The sequence below is a fragment of the Protopterus annectens genome, chromosome 9.part0 (genome assembly GCF_019279795.1).
Source record: "Protopterus annectens isolate FY-2018-M chromosome 9.part0, PAN1.0, whole genome shotgun sequence".
Classification (NCBI taxonomy): Eukaryota; Metazoa; Chordata; order Ceratodontiformes; family Protopteridae; genus Protopterus; species Protopterus annectens.
The window spans coordinates 230,896,355-230,920,354 of NC_056743.1; positions in this window are offsets into that span (position 1 = coordinate 230,896,355).

The following is a 24,000-nucleotide window of genomic DNA, read 5'->3' on the forward strand; positions in this document are numbered from 1 at the left end:
TCACTAAACTGGAATTTGAAGTATTGTTATGTCAAAGTCAAAGTAAACTTTATAGTTGATCAAATATACACAGTAGTGCAGGCTGAACAAGATTGCATTGCTTTGGTCCCCATGGTAAACATAATAATGAACACACAGCTTGAATGACAGTAAGTTTAATGCACATATAGTAATAATTACAATATTAACAACACAATAAATTACCACACGAACACATTAGACAGTATTATACTAATAGGTATTGCAAGACTATGACTTCACATTGTTTTTGTTTAGAATATTGCACTTCATCAGTTGTAGTATGATATCTTCTGATGTTCATATTGCACGTGTGGAGTGGTGACTCACTTCTGACTATTGCACATTCAGGAAGTAACAGCATAAGAAATCAGGCTAACTGTACCAGTTATTGAAGTAGTTTACCAGAGTGATTACTATAGCTGATACTTTATAGCAAGTGGCATATCGATCTAATTATTCACTATCATGCCTGGCATTCAAGTTCAGCAGCCTTATGGATAGAGAGAAGAAGCTCCTGTTCAGTCTAAATGTTGTGCAGTGTAAGCTGCGATGCCCCCTGCCCGATGAAAGGCAGAAGTATATGTCATGGGCAGGGTAAGTGGGATCGTTGATTATCTTCCTAGTCCTTCCCACACACCGAGTCTCCTGCAGATCATCCATGGGTGGCAGTGAGGAACCAGTGACTTTTTCCGCTGTCCTCCTTACTCTCTGGAGAGCCTTGCAGTCAGATACTTTGCAGTTACCATACCAAGCTGTGATGTTATTTGAGAGGATGCTTTTGATGGTCCCCCTGTAGAAGACTTTGAAGATGGACTGAGACAGGTTTGCCTTCCTCAGTTTCAGTATGAAGTGCAGACGTTGTTGTGCCTTCTTCACTGTGTGGCTGATATGAGTTGACCAGGATAGGTCATCTGAGATGTGCATCCCCAGGAACTTTGAGTTTTTGACTCTTTCCATTGCCACCTCCTTATTTTCTAGAGGATGATGTATGTTATGAGTCATATTACATACATCAGTTACATTGTAGTATTGCTGCATTCTTACCCATTTTAAAAAGATATCAGTGCAAATCTTTAGGGTACCCATGATAATTTCCATTAGACACTTTCTCCACATCACAATACAGTTTTGCATGATAAACTCCACTGGGCAAGGAACTTTGCATGTTTTTTACAGTCACACAAAGTAAAACCATATGACAATGTATATATACAAAATATTGCTCCTACAAGTTGTAACATTTCAAAAGGTGCACTTGTTAGTTTAGACTCTGTCATATATATGTATAGATTGCATGTGGGAAATTACACTGTATAAGTTGATTTGTGCTATTTGTGTTTCGTATTTCACTTTGGTATATCTATCTGTATCTATCTATTTTACTTCCTTGTATATACTTCAAGGTGTACAGCAGCGCTATATATTTAGCTTGCTACTTTTTTGTGTTTTACCTTTTGCATTTTATTCCTCCATTTTACCTTTTACTTGTTTAAATTCAAATTATGTCTTATAATTGATTGTTATCCATTACATCTTTTCCAGCAGGCTTGCATCATGGCTAAGAAGGGTGCAAGAATAAACCTAATTACCTAGTTAAATGATAAACATACAAACAAATGTGTAGCCCATCATACCCTTTGGTAGGACTAGTGGTTGGTGACGTAATGAATAAATGAACAGGTGGGCTTGAGACAGGATTTTATTACAGTAATAATATTCTATTGTTTAGTGAATATCCCTGAGTCTGGTAAATGGACTTTGTAATACTAGTTACATACATGTTTAAGAACTTCTTTTTGGTAGAAACAGATGGAACTCAGCACAAGGGTATGTTTTTCTATCATCTGAAAATATCAGTATAGACAGAATATTCAGAAGCAGAAATGACAGGATGCCAGTAATATTGATATATCCAAGAGCTTTGTATAGAGAAAGTTTGCGTTTTTGAGCAGAAGTTGGAAAATGTGTGCATAATATTTTGCTGAATTTTATGATCAGAGGTGTGATGAGTGAACTGTGAATTTTTGTTCTGTTGAAAATGTTTGCAGTGGGTCTTTACAGACAAGACGACTGGGTGGGAGATAGGAAATTCACCCCGGGGATCACGTCAGTTGCCCTGCTAGACAGGGGACCAGGGAAGTAAAATTCCTGGAAAAATAGCCGGGGAAATGTTATGGCTAGGATTGTATAGGCCCTAGGGCCAATAGCCTAGTACCAACCTATGAACCTGTAAGATAGTGTGATGTAGGATCATCCTTTTCGTAGTGTCTGTGCAACAAATTTACAGATACTGTGTGTTTGTAGTGTGTGGGTTTAGTTATGTCTTGCAGTTTATTTAGAAGGCTTTTTTTATTATTACTCATTTAAACATGACATGTAGTTGTTTGTTATATATAGTATGTACATAAACAATTGCATCTGGGGCTGATGAGTTTTGTGGCAAGTATCACTAATGACCCACTTAGGTTCCTTTTCCATTACAAAAATAAAACTGATATTTGGTTCATATAAACAAATTTTATGTGCATTATGTAAAATATTTATATATAATTCTGTATTTTGATAAGAACTAATACAGTGTAAAGTCTGTGTCTTGCATCTGTGCAGCAGTAGGAAACTTGCACGTTAACAGTGTTTATGAGTACATTTTTGATATTATGGTGAACCTAGAGATGCCTTGTAGCTACATCACCAGAGGCTATTGTATTCAAATGCTTATTTGCTAAAAGAACCTAATATGGTTTTATACTTTGAACCTGCAAATGTCACTAACAGCTTATGGCCACAGTCATAATACATGAAACACCATTATGTTGCATTACTGATGGAAACTGGACACTAGCTCCAGGTGAAGTAAATAATGATTACTTGGTTCAATAGCTTTGCAGAGTGGCCATCTAAGTAGGGAGGCTGAGTGATTTCAATGAAAAATGTTACTTATTCTCTTTGTCACTACAATTGCAAGATTCATTATTAACATCGAAATGAGTACAACTGTTTCATTTGCATCTGTTCCAGTGTTTTCCCTTTGGTTTGAAACCATATATCCAAAAACAGTTTCTATATAGTGTTTCACGACCTTTTGTACTGTAATGTGATTAAAGAAATGATTAGCAGTTCATAAGGAAGCATTTTATGCCTCGGAACACTACTTTGCAATATGCAAGTCAGTGCAAACCAAAATATTAGGTGACATTTAAATGGAATAATGGCATGTCACAAGCATGAGTCCAGTTCACAGTATACACATACATGTTCAGATATGCCAGTATTCTGCAGGTTAATTTATCAGAGTTCATGGGTGAAAGGCAACACAGCTTTCAACCGGACTGGACTGGCATTGTTAACAGGCAGTAATGCAATGGATGCCGGCAATGCTCATGCTGCCAAATCATGCCACAGATAGCATGCATGCACATAAGGAACCTTTACTCAAAAAGGAGACTAATACTTCCTTAGCCATTGTAAAATTACCAGTCACACTTTGCTGTATATATATATATATATATATATATATATATATATATATATATATATATATATATATATATCTGATGTGTGTGTGTGTGTGTGTGTGTGTGTGTGTATATATATATATATATATATATATATATATATCTGTGATGTACGTGTGTATATATATATATATATATATATATATATATATATATATATATATATATATATATATATATATATTTATATATATGATGTACGTGAGTATATATATATATATATATATATATATATATATATATATATATAAGTATAGATACACACACACACACACACACACACACACACACACACACATATATAGGTATATATATATATATATATATATATATATATATATCTGAAGTGCTACTGGTTGTGGATTGGGCGGCTTACTCGGCTTCATAATTCGTTGTTGCCAGGATTCTGCTTGCTAATTAAAGGAGCATTCTAGAGTTCTACTTGAGATAATGGCAGTATTTCCAATGCATATGACTCTAGGATACTGGATGCATTCTTCACCTATTTGCTATCCATTTGTGAGAATATAAAATCCACTGATACCTACATGATTGTTGTGCTGCTGCTGTAATCATGCACACATTTTAGTATTAACCAGGTCTACCTTTGTTGCTAGGCACTGTAAACTACATTAGGATTAAGGTTCACCAAAACCATAAGGGATGACATATATCAACACAAAAAGGTATCATTCTATTAACTACCAGCCCTTGTGTAAAATAATCACAATCTCAGTATCAGTTTTCTGGGAATTTCTAATGAGCACCATTTGCAAATAAGTCTAATTAATTTGCTGCTTTTGTCTGGTAGCACTTGAACATGCAGAACATTTGGTTCATTTAAAAAGCATAAGGATGGTTATTGGTTACTTCCAGGCGTGCACATTGTGGGGGTTATGGCCCATGGTCAGTACTGTCTATTTGAGGATGAAATCACATAGATGGAAATCTGCCCCAGTTCTGTGTGAGATATCTATGATTCTCTCTGGTCATCAGAAAGAGTTTGAAGGGACTTGAACTATGGAGACCACAATTATGGTCCAGTATTCAAGTGATAGGTCAGTATGCAAAAAACAGCTGTAATATCTGACTTGCTGTGAGAAGCTGACCTGGCATTTAGTATGAAAACCAATCAGGACAATAACTGTGGTCCCACTTTACTGGGGTTTACAAATCAGGATTTTTCATATACAGCACCACAGACTGAAGCAGAGCAAAGAAGGGGCTGTGATTTGTTTACATTTTTACAACTGCAGAGAACATATGCTGGTGTTACTAGCCGCTTTGAATTTGCCTCAGGTACTTCCTAATCTACTGTCCACCTGGTAGTATTAGGTATTCCTTCATGAGGTTATTGGCTTCCTTGTACCCTCTGTACTGATGTTGCCCAGATGGTTGACTCTGGGGAACTTCAACCTTAGGGTTGACAAGGAATAAGGGACTTTTGTAAAAGTAATCCTCTATTTGATTAAGGGATTTGAGTTTGCTCAGGTAGTTAACTCTACAGCATATTGTCATGGTCATAACTGGATTTTGTCCTTCATGCTAGGGTCAAGACCAGTGACTGGTGTTCGAACCCGTGACTTGGTCATACCAGTGTCTTATTTGGCTCAAGATGGACATACCCAGTGTGAATGTTCCCTTGTCTTGTATTGGCATAGTGTAGAAACTACAGTCTGCTCTCAGATAATATGATCCTTGTGCTGAACAAGGACCCTGAATAGTGCAGTGCTAAAGATATTCAAGACTTGGCCAAACTTTTATATTGGGCTCTTATGATCACTCTGGATATTCTGGTCCTAAACTAGGTATGCTTGAACCACCTCAGGCCATGTGAGCCCTGGATTGATCCAGAGCTCTATGATCTGCGGAGTGCTGGGCAACGTTTGGAGCACAGATAGCATCACTCTGGATATCCTGTCCTTAAACTTTCTGTTTAGTTAACTTCAAGCAACATGCACCCTGTGACGTGGGAGAGGCTGGGCAAAGGTTGGGCACAGAAGTTGTCAGTCTTGCTGACTTAAGGTCAGGCTTGTTCTGAATAATTACTAATCATCACTATGTAGTAATCTCCTTAGAAAGTCAGCATATGTGGGTCAGGATATTTCTGTAGCAGCAAACTGCCCAGTCACACTTCAATTTTTTTCAGCAGTATTTTACATCTGAAGAATGTGATTTGGCCTCACAGATTTTGCTGTCAAGCTTGACTCGGTTAAGTCAGGCTTGGCCATTTCTATCCCAGAAGGGTATGTACTTGGTCTCATGGAGACACTTCTGTCTTCATTCTGACAGTGCTTCAATATAGTCAGTTTTGATGAGTTCTAGTCATTGGACTCTTGTATGTGCATAACTACGTGTAATTTATATCCCTGTTCCACAAGCCTGGTGTTGTCTAATCTAGATGATCTGGGCCCATACTTTCACCAGAGCATCTTTACTTCTTTATGGGAAGGGGATCTTTCCATGTACGTTAAGGGAAGCATTGATTACTTCCATCCTGAAAAGAGTAGGTTTAGACCCTGATGCTCTAGATAATCGTTGGACTATTTAGATAAGGTATTGGAAAAGGCAGTTTATTTGCAGTTATACTCCAATTTACAAGAAAACAATCTGTATGACCTATTCTGCCTAGTCTTCCTTCTAGGTATAATACTGAATTAACCCTTACAAGTGTTGTTTATGATCACATTATAGTGAGAGACAATTGCATTTGTTTAATCTTGGTTCTTGTGTATATCTTATCAGCTTTCCATAAGTGGACCATGGGACCCATTTGTACTGCTTTCATTCTTACTGTGACATATCAGGTATGGCTGTGGATTGGTTTGTGGATATTCTTAGCAATATGGTGTCAGAGATTCATTTCTCTGCTTTCCAACCTGTTACCTATTGTGTTCTGTAAGGTTCTATACAGAACTTGTTACTGTTCACTTTATACACACTTATCCTGGGGTATATTAGAAGGAATTAATTTATAATAATAATAATAATAATAATAATAATTATTAGAATAATTTTTTTAATTTTGTATTGTCTGAAATGTTATTGTTTATGCTGTAAAATAATAGCATGTATTTGTACTCTTAAGATGCACATGGAGCTTTTCTCCCCGGGCTGCCATTGAAAATGGGGTTTTTACACCCAGTCAGACCTTCCTTGGTTACCAAATGTAAATAAATAAATAAATATATATAAATAATGGTTTACTCTGTCATTCGTATGCTGATAACGTACAGTTTTACCTCCCTTTTTCCTGGGAATCTATGTCTGATGATAGTAAGTTAGTTAATGACTTGGAATGTGTAAATGACTGAATAGGTGTCAGCCATTTGAAAGTCAATACCTCAAAGACAGTTGTCATGGCAATGCATGCCACTGTGAGGGACTCATGTGTTCCAGTAATCTATCCCAACTTTACTTAATGTAGGGACAAGCTGGATGAAGGTGTGTAATTTGAGTGTTGTTCTTTTTAACAAACTAACACTAAAGGAACAGGCTTCAGCTGTTGCCAGATCTTCCTGTTTCCATCTCAGGAACATCATGTACCTCTTCCCACTTACAGACCTTCCTGCAGTGGCACATATCTTGGTCTCCTGCTAGTTGGCCTACTGCAGTGTGCTATTCTTAGGGCTCCATGACTGTGAACAGGACGGACTACAGCTTGTCCAAAACTCTACAGCTCAGTTACTTGTAGGAGTGTTAAGATGCCAGTATATCACACCAGTTCTCTGAAAGCCATACTGGCTGCATATTTTGAAGTTCTTGTCGTAGTGCAGGCTCCCTATTGAAAGGTTGGCACTTGAAATGCCAAGTGCAGATAAGCTGAAAAAAGGACTAAAAATACAGAAGGGTGACTCTTGAACATTGCTCTTCTCCTTTGAACATTTGTTTTTGCAGGAGGGCAAGCCCCCCAACCCATAAATTTATATATACTAACTCTGAGTTTTCCATATCTCAGAGACAAAGAAATGTTCTGGGAAATGGACATCTTGTACTTGACATACGCAAGTCTATTTTTTGCCCCATTAGTCTGTGTTTCAGAACTTGCTATAGTGGGTCCCAACATTTCAAATGGTTACTCATAGCGCATTTAAACTTTTTTGTATTTGGATCCCCTCTAATCGTGAAAGTTTCCTGAATAGTACTGCCAGCTCCTGCCCTCTACTTAGCCTTGTGGGGGCAGCTAACACTTCAGTAGGATTAGCTAAACTTCTGTCTTTATGTTTTCAAGATCTGTGATTCTGAAATATTCTACTTGCCTGGTTAAGAGAGTCCCTTATACTGAATTGATTTAAGACCTCCATAAAGACAAGTCTCTTTGAACTCACATGCACTTGAGGGTATCCTACTATTTTAGCTGCTGAACCTTTACCCTGTTAAAACTTGTATGAGTTAACTGCTTTATCCTTTTATTTTATTTTGTATTTGTTTTATTGAATTTTATGAATTTGTTGTTTTACTTTATTGTATTTTTTAGTTATAAGCATGTTAACAAAACTGAATTTGAACTTGCATGTTTTACTGATGCAGCTCCATATGAATTTGCATGTGTTATAGGAGCAGAGATGAGTACACAGTTATTGTAATTTTAATAGATGCAAACGCAGGTTTGTAATGTGTGATGCTGATGCAGGAAAGCAAACTTATATAACAAATAAAATATGGAAACAAATTCAGAACTGCATCAATGAATATAAAAATATGTATCTTGGAAATGTGCTGGTAAGAACTAGAGGCCATCTAAAGTGCAATTGTAGTGGGTAAAAATTGATGCTTGCAACAAAAAAGCCAAGACTTGTCAACTAGCTAAAACATGCAAATAATAAACAAAGGCAAAGTATGCATGGAAAAGTTAATAGGCATCACCTGTGTTTGCAGGTTGAAGTTTGACCAGAACATTAATACAGTCACAGTTCATGCAAATTAAAAACAATGACTCCCATAGAGAGCAAAGAAAATGTCTGACTATACAAAATCATGTCTAGTTTCTTGCCTACTACAGAATTTTTAGACTTTGTATACTTTGTGTCTCAGGCAGTGTGATCTCATCTCAAACCTGCAAAGAAGAACAATGTTATAATAGCACACTTAGATATTTCATTTCCTATCCCACCAAGTCACAGTAATGTGTCTTGGAGCTCTGCACTGGCTTAAATTTAAGTCTTACCTAACCAGGCCTACTCTAAAATTGCTCTCCTTCACACAACTCACTAATGGAGTGGTACAGTGCCGATGTTAATCTACAGTCTATAGATACACCACTAACCCAAATCCCTTTCTATTAGAATCATTTCAGAGACTCTGCTTTCTCAGCTATAGCATCTAAGGACCAGAACATCTGATTTACATTTGGAAAACTCTCATTTAACTCTCCTGCAATAGTAAAATTAAAAGTATTTAACGATGCTTTCTTTCTTATAAAAAGACCGACCTCTCTACCTCTATGCATTATTGTTAGTTTTAGTGTTTGTGTATATCAGCCACTGGAGACTTAGTGTTTCTCACAACTAGTTTTATTTATATTTCTCATATACTGTTAACTGTAAAGAATTGGCTATCCAGTAATATAATATCTCAGCATCTAACATACTAATATTCGTTTCCAGCAAACAGCAGCTTAATAGTGTTATCTTCTTTGTACTATGACTATTATATTAGTGTATACAGGGTATCTATGCTCTCCCATCCTTTTCTGTTTTGTAAAGACAAAAGTTTACTTTGTGAAGCTTTTGCTTTACAATGAACATATGCATGCTGTATTATACACTACATTATCTAACATATTAGTAAATATACTAAACATGTTTGCCTTTCTTCAGAAACATTTCTTTCTGGCAATCCACTGGAACAGGCCTTTCCCAATGTGAACGTCCCAGTTAAGAAACAAACAGATATGCATTCATACATATACATGTGCTTATGGTTGGTGGAAGCTATTCACAGTTTACTTCTTGAATACAGAAATGCTGGTCTGTAAAACATGTAGGAGACTTGTAATAACATTGCAGAGTGTGTAAAATGTGATATCAGGCCATGTAAGTGTAAGCCTGTATCAAGTGGTAACACCATTTACAAATTACTTACGGATTCAGTGCAGTGCAGTAACTTGTTGAAATACAAAGACAAATGTAATGAAATTGCTGGGCATGTAAATGCAGGTCTATAACTTAAGCATATGTAATACTATAAATGGTATAAATGAGGAAATACATGCTGGTATGTATCACAAACTCAGCAACTCTTACAGGTGATGCTGCCTCACTCTACATGAGTGAATGATGATACAAATCTGATATCCACACTGATATGTGGAGGAAACTATGATAGGACTGGTATCAACACCCGCTTATTTGATTTGTGATGAACTGTGTATCTGGCATCATGCAGAAATGTCTTAGAAACTTAGTTATCATTGGGCATGGGGAGTTTCTTTCCTCTATCATGCTACATATCACAATGATGGACAGATGATGGACAGATAGTTGGCAGTGGTTAGGCACTCCTTGGAATAGTCAGTGCCTTTGCCACGTGAAGTCAGTATTAAACAGGATGGCAAAGGGCATGCAGATCACTGTACACTAGCTGTCATGTGGTGCGCAGGCTCTAAAGGGTAAGGCCCTGGAATGTAGACAGTGTATGGCAGATACACTTGGATTATAAGGGTTGGTATATGCATATATGTTGTAGATGGCACAGTATTTACGTGTAGATGATGTCATCAAATGTGTCATGCACATTGTCAAGGTACATGCTCTGCTCTGCAGAAGCCTTGTATTTTACCGATATCTTTGTCTCATTATTTATAATGCCACCATTACCTCTAATGGCCTGGAATATGAAGGATTATGCATCTCTTTGGCTACATCCAGGGACAGGGATGTGGTGCTAAGTATCCTAGATTTAGTCAGATATCCAGTTCTTGTGAATCTCATTTAACAAACAGATGCAATGTTTAGTACTGTTATCATGGTTATACTTGGGTATATACCCCTTAGCTACCATAAATCTAATGCTGTTCACGTACAGTTCAAGGTGGGTCAACCCAGGTCACAGGACACCATCTTAGCCACCTGACTTAGGATTTCATATACCCAAATGCAAAGCAGAATGCTTGCAACAGATATGTCCATATTAACAAAATATACATCACTGTTGTAACCTGGTGGACTTCCTTGAGAAGCTCACCAAAGCAATGAATGAGGGCAAAATGTTTCAAAATTCCTACCTTGACCTGACCAAGGCATTTGACACACTACCCTACTTGGGCAGTGTTGATAATCTCAAAAAGTTAGGTATAAACCCTTATGTCACCCAGTCACATGACACAGAAAGTTAGATCTGGGGAATCTACCTCTACAAAGAGGCTAGTCAAAAGTAGAGTCCCTCAAGGATCAGTCCTGGGATTAGTCCTGTTTGGCATTTACTTCTCTGGAGTTAGCCTCTGGCTGACCAAATTTGCAGATGACTGTAGATTAGGAGCAGTCATAAAATACCCAACTACTAATAATGTTCTCCTGGAAGGGCTGGCACAAACAAATAACGTGCCAAAGCCATGGACTAAAAATAAATGCCAAGAAGAGCATGATAGTATCCTTCAGGAAGTCATCCACCCCTGGTAACTATCATATTGAAAACACACCCCTAAGAGTCAACCTAGTAGTCAGGGACTTAGGGACACGTTCAGACAATAATCTATTCTTTGGCTGTCACGTGTCTACAATTGTGAGGAAATCATTCCATGTTGTGCAACTTATAAACAAAGGTACCACATCTAGGTCCAAGAAGGTCATTGTTCCACTATATTTGGCATTCATCAGCCCTATTATTTGGCTACAATGCCCCCTTTGGTATGCACCTAACCAGGTACATCTAACAATTGGAACATCCACAGAGGTTCCTCACTTAAAGAATACAGGGTATAAGTGACATGTCTTATGCAGTCCACCTCAAAGACCTATCTCTGTATTCTGTCTCCTACAGGCTGTTTAGGGTAGCTGTATGCCTGGCATACAAGGCATTGTCAAACCCCACCCTGATGGACCTCTGCATATCCACAACCAAACAGCACAAGAATTACCTGTTCTGGAGCTTTTTTCCTCGGGCTGCAACTGAAAAAGAGCTGCTACCCAGTCAGAATTTCCCTGTAGTCAAATGTCAAAAAATAAATAAAAAGAAAGACTTAAACCTTGCCTGTGATATAAATAGGACCTGCTAGAGAGGCTGGTATGTATCCCCAAGACTACCCCTTCTCTGGAAGAGGTTCCCAATCCATGTAAAGCAGAGTTCCTCCCTAAACCAATTCAAGTGAAACTTGGACAATTGGATGGGGAACAGGAAATTCTTCTCTGCTTTGGCAACTATGTCTCTAATGGACACAGGCAGCCTGTAAATGGTTCATCTTCCAAGCCCCTGCTTACACTTATCCAAGGTACCAGAACTTGTCAGAGAGTTGGGATCCATGGCTACGCTTAAAAAGGCCTTTGTGGTTGTTAGCCCAGTACACACCTGTGAACCTGTAACTAAACACTTCTGTTGCCTAGAGCCAATATAGACATATGATTCGGTGGTTAACTGCATACCAGAAGATATTTGCTCTGATATTGCTGATTACATTATTGAAATGTTGTGCACATCATGGTGATAGTATATTATGGTGACGGCATACTACGGACAATGTAATTACATGTACCACTTTTTCACTTATGCTAGCAAGTTTCCTTTATATTCACCACGGCAAGTGCACTCCATGGTGGATTTACTACCAAGTGCTACCAGGAAAGCATCATCTGGTAAGTGCAAAGTCCCCTGGGCTGGATCTATACCTGTTGTTCTTGTCTTACTTTTCAGACTGCATTTCAACTTGCAGAACTGGTTGTAGAAGTTCGGTTGGCAGGCTGTCACATTGTAGTAGCTGCAGCAACTATGTATGGATGATGTGTGATCTGCTCTGATAGACCATATGTATTCCAATACTAGACTCTGTGGTTAAACTTTGAAACTCCCCATGCATTTGTGGCTAATTGAATAATGATAGTTTAATTTGAGAAATTTTATATTTGAAAAATTCTTCATTCGCTAGCACCATATATGGATCCCTTCATAAGGGGTCATGTGCCTAGAAAGGAAATGTGATCATCACACTTCCAATGTTTATAAACCCCCTTGTCCTTGGCTATTATTTTATTTTTTTTATTTTACATTTGTTTATCAGGGTAGTACACTGACTCCTCAAATGACCATTTGCAGGTACTGTCCAAGTAAAATTCAGTACTATATGTGAAGACAGGTAAAGGCTGCCAGCCTAGCCAGATAGAATTCTGTAGATAATTCTGTCATTTGTAAATATTAATGTAAGCTACAGTGCATTCTGCTGTAAGATAGCTAAATTAAGCATTTTATGACTGCTTTGATGTCAAAATTCGGAGCCGATATGTCTGAATGAAGGAATTCTGCCTATTGTTTTGAGGCCAGAGTTAATGGCTAGAATTTGCATGTATAATTTATTTTATTGCTCTGGTTCCTGACCAGCTGCAAGATCAAAGGGGCTATTAACCTCTAAGAGTCTGTTAGCCTGTGAACCAGAAAGAAACAATGTACTCTGAAATGAATCAGTGGTACTGTGTTATCAATTTAAGGACAGAAAGAATGAGAGCATGAGAGCATTTGCCTTGAGAACATCCAACATCACCAGCTCTGCCTGTATCTATATGTAAGTAGGATTTTAGAACTGTGTTTTCTCTTAGAAATAGCTAGGAATTAGGAAGATTAGACTTAGTGTTTTTCTGTGTTGATGTCAGAACTTTTCTACGGTATTATTTTAAGTATTTCTCTGTGATCTTTGAACTCTTGACTAGCACTGTGTAGTAAGAAGTACTGTCTTGTGTTTTTATTATTTATTATTAAATATTTTTAAACCTTTCAACTGTGACTGTTTTGTGTAGAGATAATTTAAGCTCTAAGAGTACATTGCATGTATATAGTTATACTGTACCAAGTTACTCCAAATAAGTCCTGACTGTTTGGTTGCACTTACCAGTTGGATAATAACATTGCACAGTAATAATTGGACACCCTTCCTAAGGGCCTTTGAGTAGCTGATAAATATTAGCTGGGTAGTGGCAGTGACTTCTACCGTATAGTCTGGGTATAAGGGGCACAGCTGGAGAACCTGTGCCAGCCTTCCCCAGGAGTGTCAATGTGGTTGTATAAACTCTTATCTCAAAGTGTGTGTGTGTCAGCTACTTGGGCAGGGACACAAAGCACTGGTTGGACAGAGAGGGTGCTGGAGGTTTTAGCATGCCCACTAGGCTGAGATCTGGACCCTATAGCTGTGCCAATGGGGGAGTCTTATTGGGGACCTGGAGAGAAAGGGTGAAACCAGTCCCAGACTGACTGTGATCTCTGTGAGCTCTTAAGGGAAATTGTACTTTACTGTGTGTGTATTTATTATCCTTTCCCTATATGGGCACTCCTCACTGGTGTTAGTGGTGAGGATTGAGCCTCCTTGATTGCTGCACCAGTGCACGGGCATCACACTATATATATGTGTTCTCTGCATCAATGAGAGAAGATTGTATTACAGTAATTTGCTTACCTGCAATCTGGTAACTCTGTACTCTCAGAACTTGCTGAAACTGCACTGAATCATGTGATGACTCTATGACTGCCGCACTCCCTAAGTTGATTATAATGCAGTCTGTTCTCTGCTGCAATATAACTGAAGCTGTCTGTCCTCTCCCAACAACTGCATGTATAGTGCAATCCTTTTTGAACTATATGTAGGTGTGCTGCTTCCCCCTTCCAAAGTGGCACCTACTGCAGAGCATTACTGCTTATTGAGATGTAAGTGAGGTTGTCTTCGTGATCAAAAAAGTTGTTTTTCCTGATTATGATGTCTCTTGTGTTACAGCCAAGACCCTTTTTTCCCTTCCAAAGCAGCTGCATGATCTGTACAAATTATCTGGTGTGTTTATATGTCCACGTCTCCCAAATCTATATATGACATTATGTCTTACAGCAGTGGTGCTCAACGTCTGGCCCACGGGCCAAATCCGGCCGATGATGCAATGCCATCCGGCTTCCAGACAGTAACCAAAAATGTTTAAAAAAGTGAAAAAAAATCCTATGCCTTACTCAAGTCATGCAAACTTTCCAGCACATGCTTACTTACCTAATTGACTGCAGTTGCGCACACTTTTAATTTAAGCCATGGAAGTAACTATCCTTGTTGTTTATAACTTGTAGTTTGTAAACAGTAGTAACTTTCTGCAAGAGTTTGTAATAAGTCATTGCTGCTGCCTGCAAGCCAGAATAAACTTGTAGAAAACAGGCAATTTTATGGCTGTTGTCAAGTAAAAATGGCTGTCACCTGTACCTATTGTCAAATCGTAATGACTTACTATGTTTTGAGGTGGCCCACAGATGCATTAAGAATTCATGTAGTGGCCCTCCCCACAAAAAGGTTGTGTACCACTGTCTTACAGTCTCCCCATTACACCCTTAAAGCAGTTGTGGATACTCAACAATGCTTCCAGGAAATGAGGGTTAAGACGGAGCTTGCACAACACTTTGAGATAATGAGGACACAGGTAGGTATGCCTACAACACTGCTTTATGATATACACATACTCTGCAGAAAACAGAAGCAGCAGTAGAGGGCTGCACAAAATGATTATAACTTAGAACAATGCAAAGTGAACATTAAATTATGAAAATTTTCAACAAATTTGCAGCAAAATGAAATGATGCAAATGAAATGATGCAAAAAACCTATTTGTAACAACCCAGATTATACTACATCATAACTGTAAATGTAGCAGTGATGACTTACTACTTTCTGCATATAGGTTTTAAAGGAGCCAACAGCTGCTATTATGATGCCCAAAGATCTGTGTTATTGTGCTGCACAGAGCAACACACACAATGTAACACTCTTCTAAAGACACAGTGTATTGTAAAGTTTCACAGGTATGAAAGAATAAAAGCCTGTGTAGTTACTATGTATCCACTTACTTAAGATTGCACTATGTTGCGCTATATGACTTTGTCATTGCTGTACTGTAGAAAGGACAGCAATGCCATAGTCCAGCATTACTATGGTGTTTCCATAGTGCAGTATGCTATATGCATTTTCAAGAGGCCTGATTATAGCCAAATCGTTATGAACTGCAGCTGTTAAAATGAATGCTGACCGTATTAGGCAGACACCAAAGTCGATAGTGCTAATGTAGTAACATTGCATCCAATATATCTTACTAATGTGAACTTTCTTGTACACAATATCACCATGTATATTCTGATTGCAAACAACATTAGTGTGCAGAGAAACAACCAGTGATGTGCATACTGAGTGTCATTTTACAAACTTTAGTTACACATGCACATTATTCCTAGCATTCAGGCTTCTGTTAAATCAAGGATTTGAAGATTTTCCCAATATTTGTACAAAGATGAGAAAAGTGAATATAATCCCTTTGGGACAGACATGGTGAACCCTGTTCTTTATGCAGTTTATGAGACTGGAGCAAGTATAGCTGGTGGTTGCCATCCTACCAGTTTTGCAAGGTGTGACCTGTGGGCTGTTGAATGAAGCTGATACGCAATATCCATCTAGTGCACTTAAAAGGTTTAATTTGTTCTTGTAAGGAACCTATTCAGCAACCAGTCAATGCAGATGTGAAATCATTCACCTATATACTGCTTCACTATTGAAAGTAGCACCCTTAGAAGAAATAGTATGACAAAAAGGCTTATGCCACTACCTGTTTAAATAACAAAAGTGGATCAAATAAAGACATGACACCTCAGTGGCGACCTTTAGTATTTATGAACCTAAAAACAAACTCATGATGATTATTATTATTATTATTATTATTATTATTATTATTACCATTATATTTTAAGTGTAATACTTCATTTGTGTCGGTCATGATAAAGTGCATTATTTCTTATGCACTCTCTGTTTATATTGATTGCAGCTACATCATGACTGACATGATTTGGTAGATACACGGTGGTACAGTAGTAGCGTTTTTACCTCACAGCAAGAGGTTCTCCCGTTCGATTCTCGGCTTGGCTTGGGCGTGCCTTCTGTGTGGATTCTGCATGTCCTCCCCGCGGTTGGGTAGCATTCGAAAGACATGCGTGCGTAAATGGGCATGCCTTTATTGAAGGTTGGGCATCGAGCTGGCACCTCGGCGGTGAGTAAAAATCTACTGCCAATCATTAGTGGACCGGAGTTCCGCTGTGGCGACCCCTTACCGGGAAAAAGCTGAAAGACAAACAACAACTAGCAGTGAAAAGTCATGTTGTACAGAGTTAGCAATTCACCTGCAGTTGCAATACATGATCCTTTTGAATGATTTTATGAGACATAAGGACGGGCATGAAATTAAAAAAAAATTCAGTAGTGCAAATTCACCACTAGATGGTTTGATACATCAGAATAATGAATAAAGCTGCTCCTGGTCACATTTTATACTTGCTTATAAAATGTGTGTTTTCATATTATAGACACACACACACACACACACACACACACACACACACACACACACACACACACACACACACACACAGCTCTATATGGGAGCCCTTAAGGTGGTCTACATTTGTTATTGTCAACAGCTGTTTTGTTGATATACTTCAGCCAATAAAACAAATGGTTGACAGTTGTGTGAGATTGCAATAATATTGGGGTTGGAAAATATGCCATTTCCCATTACTGTGCAAGCTCTAAGTTGGTATATTTAATTAGGGAGAATGGGGGGGCAGAGGTGTACTTGACCTCCTGCAAAAAAAAAAAAAAAAACATTTTTTGGTTTGCATGCTCCTAGGTAATGTCTCACAGCATGCACAACTTACCTTTGATATTTTGTTTTCAATGATATTTTGTAGCTGTTTTGACCATCAATGTTGTGGTGTTTCATCTTTGGTAAGTTATATATATATAAAACAAACAAGTAAGAAAAGATGATGCTGCTAGTGAACCAGTATAAATAAGACACTGATAAATGATAAAAAAGACTTACAGAAAATCAAAATGAATGAAGAAAACAGGAGCACAGTAAAATAAAATGGAAGATTAGTAGAAACAGCCATGGCTTAGGTAAATGATGGAAAAATAATATACTGAAGCTGTGAAAGTAAAAGAAACATGATTTGCAATGAGTCATGAGTGAGATAAAAGCAAATCAGTGTATACATTTTGTAGGATGGACAGATCAGATAAAAAGAAATAAAAAAGTAAAAGAAAAAAGGAGGAGGAGTTGTAACCCTGAATCTAATCAAAACAGTAAAATACACAAAGAGGAAAAGAGATATTGAGGGGCACAGTGGAATGTGAGGTAGCAATGCAGTCTGCACAAATTTGTATACAGAGCTTGTCTTCATGAAAGGAAAAGATGAGAAAATCCTATATTATGTTTTCTGACTGATGGAGAAACAGAAAATACTATAGGCTGGGAACTAAAGGGTTGTCATGGGCTGCATGAGCTCAAATAGAGATGGGCTAAAGGGTTGTCATGGGCTGCATGATCTCAAATAGAGATGGAGGGATCACTGATTTGGAATTCAACAGCCAGCAGGAATGAGTGGTCTCCAGACATGATGGTTCATAGTCCACTTAATTCAGAACTAACAAGCCAAAAGTGTGGTCTCATTGCTTTGTGAGGGAAGACTGTGAGAAAATGGAACAGTGCTTTAGAAAGGTTGTAGCAAGATGATGAACACTGGAGGCACATAAAAAGTCCCACAAAAGAATAAATAAGCATTTGTGTGAAACAGACATGGAAAAAATGTTCTGATATGAGACCTCAACAAAGGTAAAGTGAAACGTACAGCATCTATGAAACATAAAGAAAAAAATGGAGATGGAAGACAACCAAACAGCATCAGCTAAAGGATTCTGGAAAGGTAATGAGAAAAGAAAAATCCCAAACGTAGGATAAGATAGCCATTTCAGTCAGAAAATAAGGCATAACTTTTATAGTTATATGAGAAAGGAAAGTAAAACTAAAGGAGAGATAGTGATGCTTGCATATAGATGAGAAGGGGATAAAATAATTATGGGAAAGTTAGGCTAGTAAACTGAAAATCAAACTGGATCTGTGGTAGAGGGAGATGAAGCACTAATTATGATGCAGATGATCTAAGATCACCTACTGGTTCAATTGCTGGAACAGATGGGTAGGGGAGTAAGTGGCTTATACTGTGTCATCATTCCTGGAGTGTAGGAAATGGTGGCCATGATCAGATGAATTACTTCTGTGCAAGAAGAGATCTGCATGACAACAATGGTCACAGGAGAGGTGGATAATGGCTTGCTGTTCCAAGCCAGTACCCTAACCATTGTGGGTATGTGTATTGGTGAGCTTCTCTAAAGGTAGTTGAGGTGGAATTCCTTGAGTGTCATTAGCCAGAAGAAAAAAAAGCTGAAGAACTCAACACCAGTCACTGTTTTCCATAGGAAATCATTGCCACTGCAATTTCTAAGTGTAAGCTGACAATTACTTACTTCATTTGGGAGATTTCTCTTTTCTTCAAGTTGGTGCAACTGTGGAGTTAATATATATAAGTTCAGGGGGAGTGGGGTGGGCTTTTCCCCTTAAAAAAATTAAAATTTCACCCTTCTGTGTTTTAGGCATTTTTTTCAGCTGCTCAGCATTGTGGAGATCAAGATTTCATAGCAGAACCATATGGGAGCACATACATGCCGGGGGGGGGGGGCTTAGAATGTCTTAACAGTGATGTGGATGTATCTCTGATTAAGAGGTGGGTTAAGGATCCAACTGCAAAACTCCTGATGGTAGCATGTATGACTCCTGAAGAAGGGAGAGCTGATGTTTACCAGGCACTAGGGAAGAAGCATGATAAATATTAAAACTTGTGCTTACTATTCAGAAAATCTCAGAAGGCAGTTTTGTATTCTATCAGAAGAAACACCAGGGGTAGCTGTGTGATTCCAGTCTTTACAAAGGGGAAAGGATCATTAAGAATGCCAAGGGCTGAAGGTGGCAAAGGAAACAGAGCATAAAAGATTAACTGTAGAATTCTTACATAGCATAAGGCAGAACCGGTGGCACTGCTAACTAACCATGTTAATTGAGCAGGTGAAATGAGAACTGCAACAAGGCAGATGTGAGCCCTGTTAACAGTGGGACCACTGGAGAGGTTGCAAACTACCAGCCTGTCAGATTTAAGGAAAATCATGGAATCACTGGTGATAGAAACAATATTTGGAAGCCAATAAGCACTGGGTCCAAACAACATGAATTTATATTTCGTGTATATATATATATATATATATATATATATATATGTTATATTTTGACCCTGAGCTGAGACTGAAATGGGACCAGTGGGATCAACGCTCTACCACTATTAAGAAATTAAAAAAACAAAAACAAATAAATAGTGGAAAAGTCGTCATGCAAAACAAATCTTGAGTTCTTAAAATTTATCTTCTTCTTCTTCTGAAGAAGAAGAATTTAGCAGTGTTTTCATTCAGTGTTTTACATTGGAGAAACAACATGCAAAATTAATTTATGTATTTTACAACATGTTAGGGATATTAGGAGAAATGTGGGCCCTGCCAGTTAACATTTTTGAGTCACTTCAATGTAAAGTAGAAGACTGAGAGGCCAATTCAGAAAGTTAACATGAGGTTTAAGCCTGGCATATACCTCACAGTAACAGTTTCCATTTCTGAGACAGTCTTAACCACGTTGCAGTACCCTGAAGTGGCACAGCATTAGAGTAAACCGTATTGGCAGTATTTAGCAAATGCTAATGAGGAAGTTTGGGGGAGTGGCCTATACTAATTCAGAGAATCACTTGACTGCATAAATCAATGCCACCTGCCATGTTTGTTTTGAATTTCTAGACGTTTAATACTACCATTATTCATATAAACATGGAAGTAGTAATTTAAATTAAAATGATTTATGTGCTATACTCTGGTTTTGATAGTACAACCAACAGTGGTTCCCTGCTGAACTATCATCACTTTTAACACCAACATTATTAGCATATGCCTCCCCTGGAATGTCTTATTAGCTTCTAGCATGGCTGTGAAGACCTCAGTGCTTCACATCTTTGTGAAAAACACCATGTTATGGCTGTCTCTGAATGTAGAAAGGTTACCGAGAGGTGTACACATGGAGGTCTGGGAAGGAATGCTCCTCTGCAAAAACACCTTTGTTTATGCTTTGGGTGAAAGTTAGCCTTTTGCAGTGTTTACTTTTATTCTTACAATACTTGCCAGTGGTAGCATACTATCTTTGTGTAGTTACAATTAAGCTTAGATAAACCAGCCCAGTGCCACTTTGGTAAACCTGCCATTTCCCTCCGTCCATGTATACTTTCCCATCCATACCCTAACCGCTTTGCTCACTTCCTTCTTCCATAGTTAAAACTCTCTCTACTTTTCTCCCATTACCTCCTCAGTTTAAAATTTAATTTCTTCTCCTCCAATTCAGGTCTTCATCAAAATCTTGTAACTGAGTTCATTGGCCACCTCACTTTCACACTGTGCCTCAGCTTCTTCAGCCACCTGAGAGACTTCTGCACCATATCTGTTACCTCTCTTAAACTCCTTATTTTCCACCCTTATGCCTTCTTCAGTCATCTTGCCATGTATGACACACCTATACTTTCTTCTCACCTTAACCCTCAACTCACCAAAATCAACAAGTCACCATTTGCATTCATGTTCTACTGAGTACCAAACATCCACATTACTCCACAGCTGCTGCATTTCCTTACATTCACACAAAAAAATAAAAAAATAAGGCTGTGCATTTGCTTTATACACCAATCCCAATCATGCTACAGGAACCCCTCCTACATTAGTTACACTAGGCTCTCCTACCACCTATAAGTTAACAGCTTGACCAAAACGTGTACAGGTCTTACTGTCCTCTCATCCTCCACATGCTCTCTGTGACCTTCCATTCTAGTACCCAGTCATTCTTTTCTTTTTCATAGGATCATAAGAGGTTACTAGGCTAATGGCCTTGTGGCCCTTAAAAGCCTAGGCAAGAGTTTATCCCCAAAAAAGAAACCTCAGTCAGCACCTCTCACCCCTATCAATGAGGGACACAGATGGAACCCCTGGGACAAATTTGTGGTTTTCCATCCACTTATCAAGGTTGCGCTTGAAGAGGGTCATCGAGGTACTCTGACATGTATGGGAAGTCTATTCCAGAGATGGGGGGGCAGCATCTGGGAGAAAAACCTGTCTCTCCAGCAGGTTTTGTTGATGTTGCATATTAGATTTAGACCTTTTGAGTGGGTAATGTGTGAGGAGTTAGACTTACAGATATGGAACATCTCTAGTAGGGCAGGGTCTGATACTGCCTTGTAGGCAAGACACAGATCACCTCTGAGCAATCTGTATGATACTGAGTAATGTAATAGTGATTTGAGCCTGTCCACATTGGACAGGTTTTGGAGGCCATGGATTCTCTTTGTGAGATATTTCTGTGGCCTTTCCAGTTGGTCCAGGTGTTTGGAGAGGATATACCAAACGTGGTGTTGTACTCAATTGACACAATGAGAATCCAAAAGCCATGGGAAAGTCCACAGTCTGAAGATTAAGTAACTGGAAAAGTAGCTGAATCAAGATATTTTTAGTTTACATAAAAGATGGTAAGATGTACAGGGAAAAAAAATCAGATTTACACACACAAACACACACAACACACACACACACACACACACACACACACACACACACACACACACACACACACACACACACACACACACACACACACACACACACACACACACACACACACACACACACACACACACACACACACACACACACTACATTCAAATTAAAGGTCCATGAAAAGAGCAAAAAGTGTTGTGATGACCAGTCCTACTGCAAGAAAAATAGAGACTGTAATAGTCAAGAGATGCTGAGAAGAAGAGGGGAAGAGAGAGAGAGCCTGACAGAGAGAAAGTGTGTTCTGAAGCTCTGTTTCCAAATCAGACTGTTGTGTAGCAAGATCTTTCCTGAAAAAAGGACCAGTATTTCAGTGCAAATACTCCTGTAAATTATACAGATGTAACATACTGCTGAAGAAGCCAAACTTATATGTATGGAGTGTTTCAGAGGTAAGCATTCTAAGGACAGTGCAGTTTTGTAAGGTGAACTTACCATAACAGTAGATGTTCGAATGACCACTGCTGCAGTAGCCTTAGCTATATGGGTTATATCCTGGAAGGGATATAACAGCCAGCCAGCATCCAACGCTTCAAGGAACCTTCCATGCACCCAAACTGTGAAGCGACTTGAGCTGAGATGACTAAAAGATAAGTTTGGGTGCAAAGCCCTTCAGAGCTTTCCTGCCAGCAGAAAGAGGGAGGCTGAGCCCTAAAAGGGATATGCTAGGAGCAGCAAAACATAAATATCTGCACCCTGGCATAAAAAACACACCAGAAAACAAGGGGGTGGAGGAATGGAGCAGCTACTGCAGCAGTGATCATTTTAACATTTAATGTTATTGTAAGTTCAATTTAGCACAACTGTACAATGTTCTTCAGTAGTCCTAGCTTTATGAGTAGATTACTCTAGCTTACTACATTTAGGAGGTGGAAGGAGAAGAGTCCTGGAACCCCTGGAGAGTGGTCAGTGCAAAGTTTGATCTAGACCCAGAGAAGGAATAATGCTTATATTCTTTTGTAAAAGTATGTACTGAGAACCAAGTAGCAGCTTCTAGAATATTTCTAGAATTCACCCCTTTCCAAAAAGCCACAGATGAAGCCAAGGCCCTGGTAAAGAGGGCCTTGACCCTGCCTGGAATAGATATGTTATGCTGAGTATAACAAAAGATAATAGTCTTAGACAACAATTTAGAAATAGTCTGTTTTGACCCAGGTTGTCCTTTCTTATTTTCACAAGAAATACACAATTGATTCATAGATCTGAGAGATACAGATCTGTCAAGATAGTACATGAGTTGTCTGTGGTCATCCCAGGTATGTAGTATCCTTTCTCCCTCATTTTTAGATTCAATAAAGAAAACAGAGAAGTGGATAGTCTGGCTTATAATAAACTTGGATACCACTTTAGGCATAAAAGAAAGATTAGTTCTCAAAGAAACCCTGTCATTATGGAAAATGAGGTAGGGTTGACTCACCATAAGAGCTTGCAACTCAGATACCCTTCTTGCGGAGGTCAGAGCAATCAGTAAAACTATTTTCCTGTTAAGAACCTTAAGTTAGACAGATTAGCAAGTGTTAGCTTCTCTAACACAAAACCAAGATCCCAAGGAGGGGCCACCAGTATACTTTCAGCTTCTGTTTCAAGAACATTTTGACATGAGACTGTCTTGAAAGAAGAGGATCAATAGGCAGACATGCTGAAATGGCCAATAAATGAACCTTGACAGATGAATTAGAAAAGCATGGGATAATAACTGTCACAGATGTTGTAAAACCAGAGAACAACTAG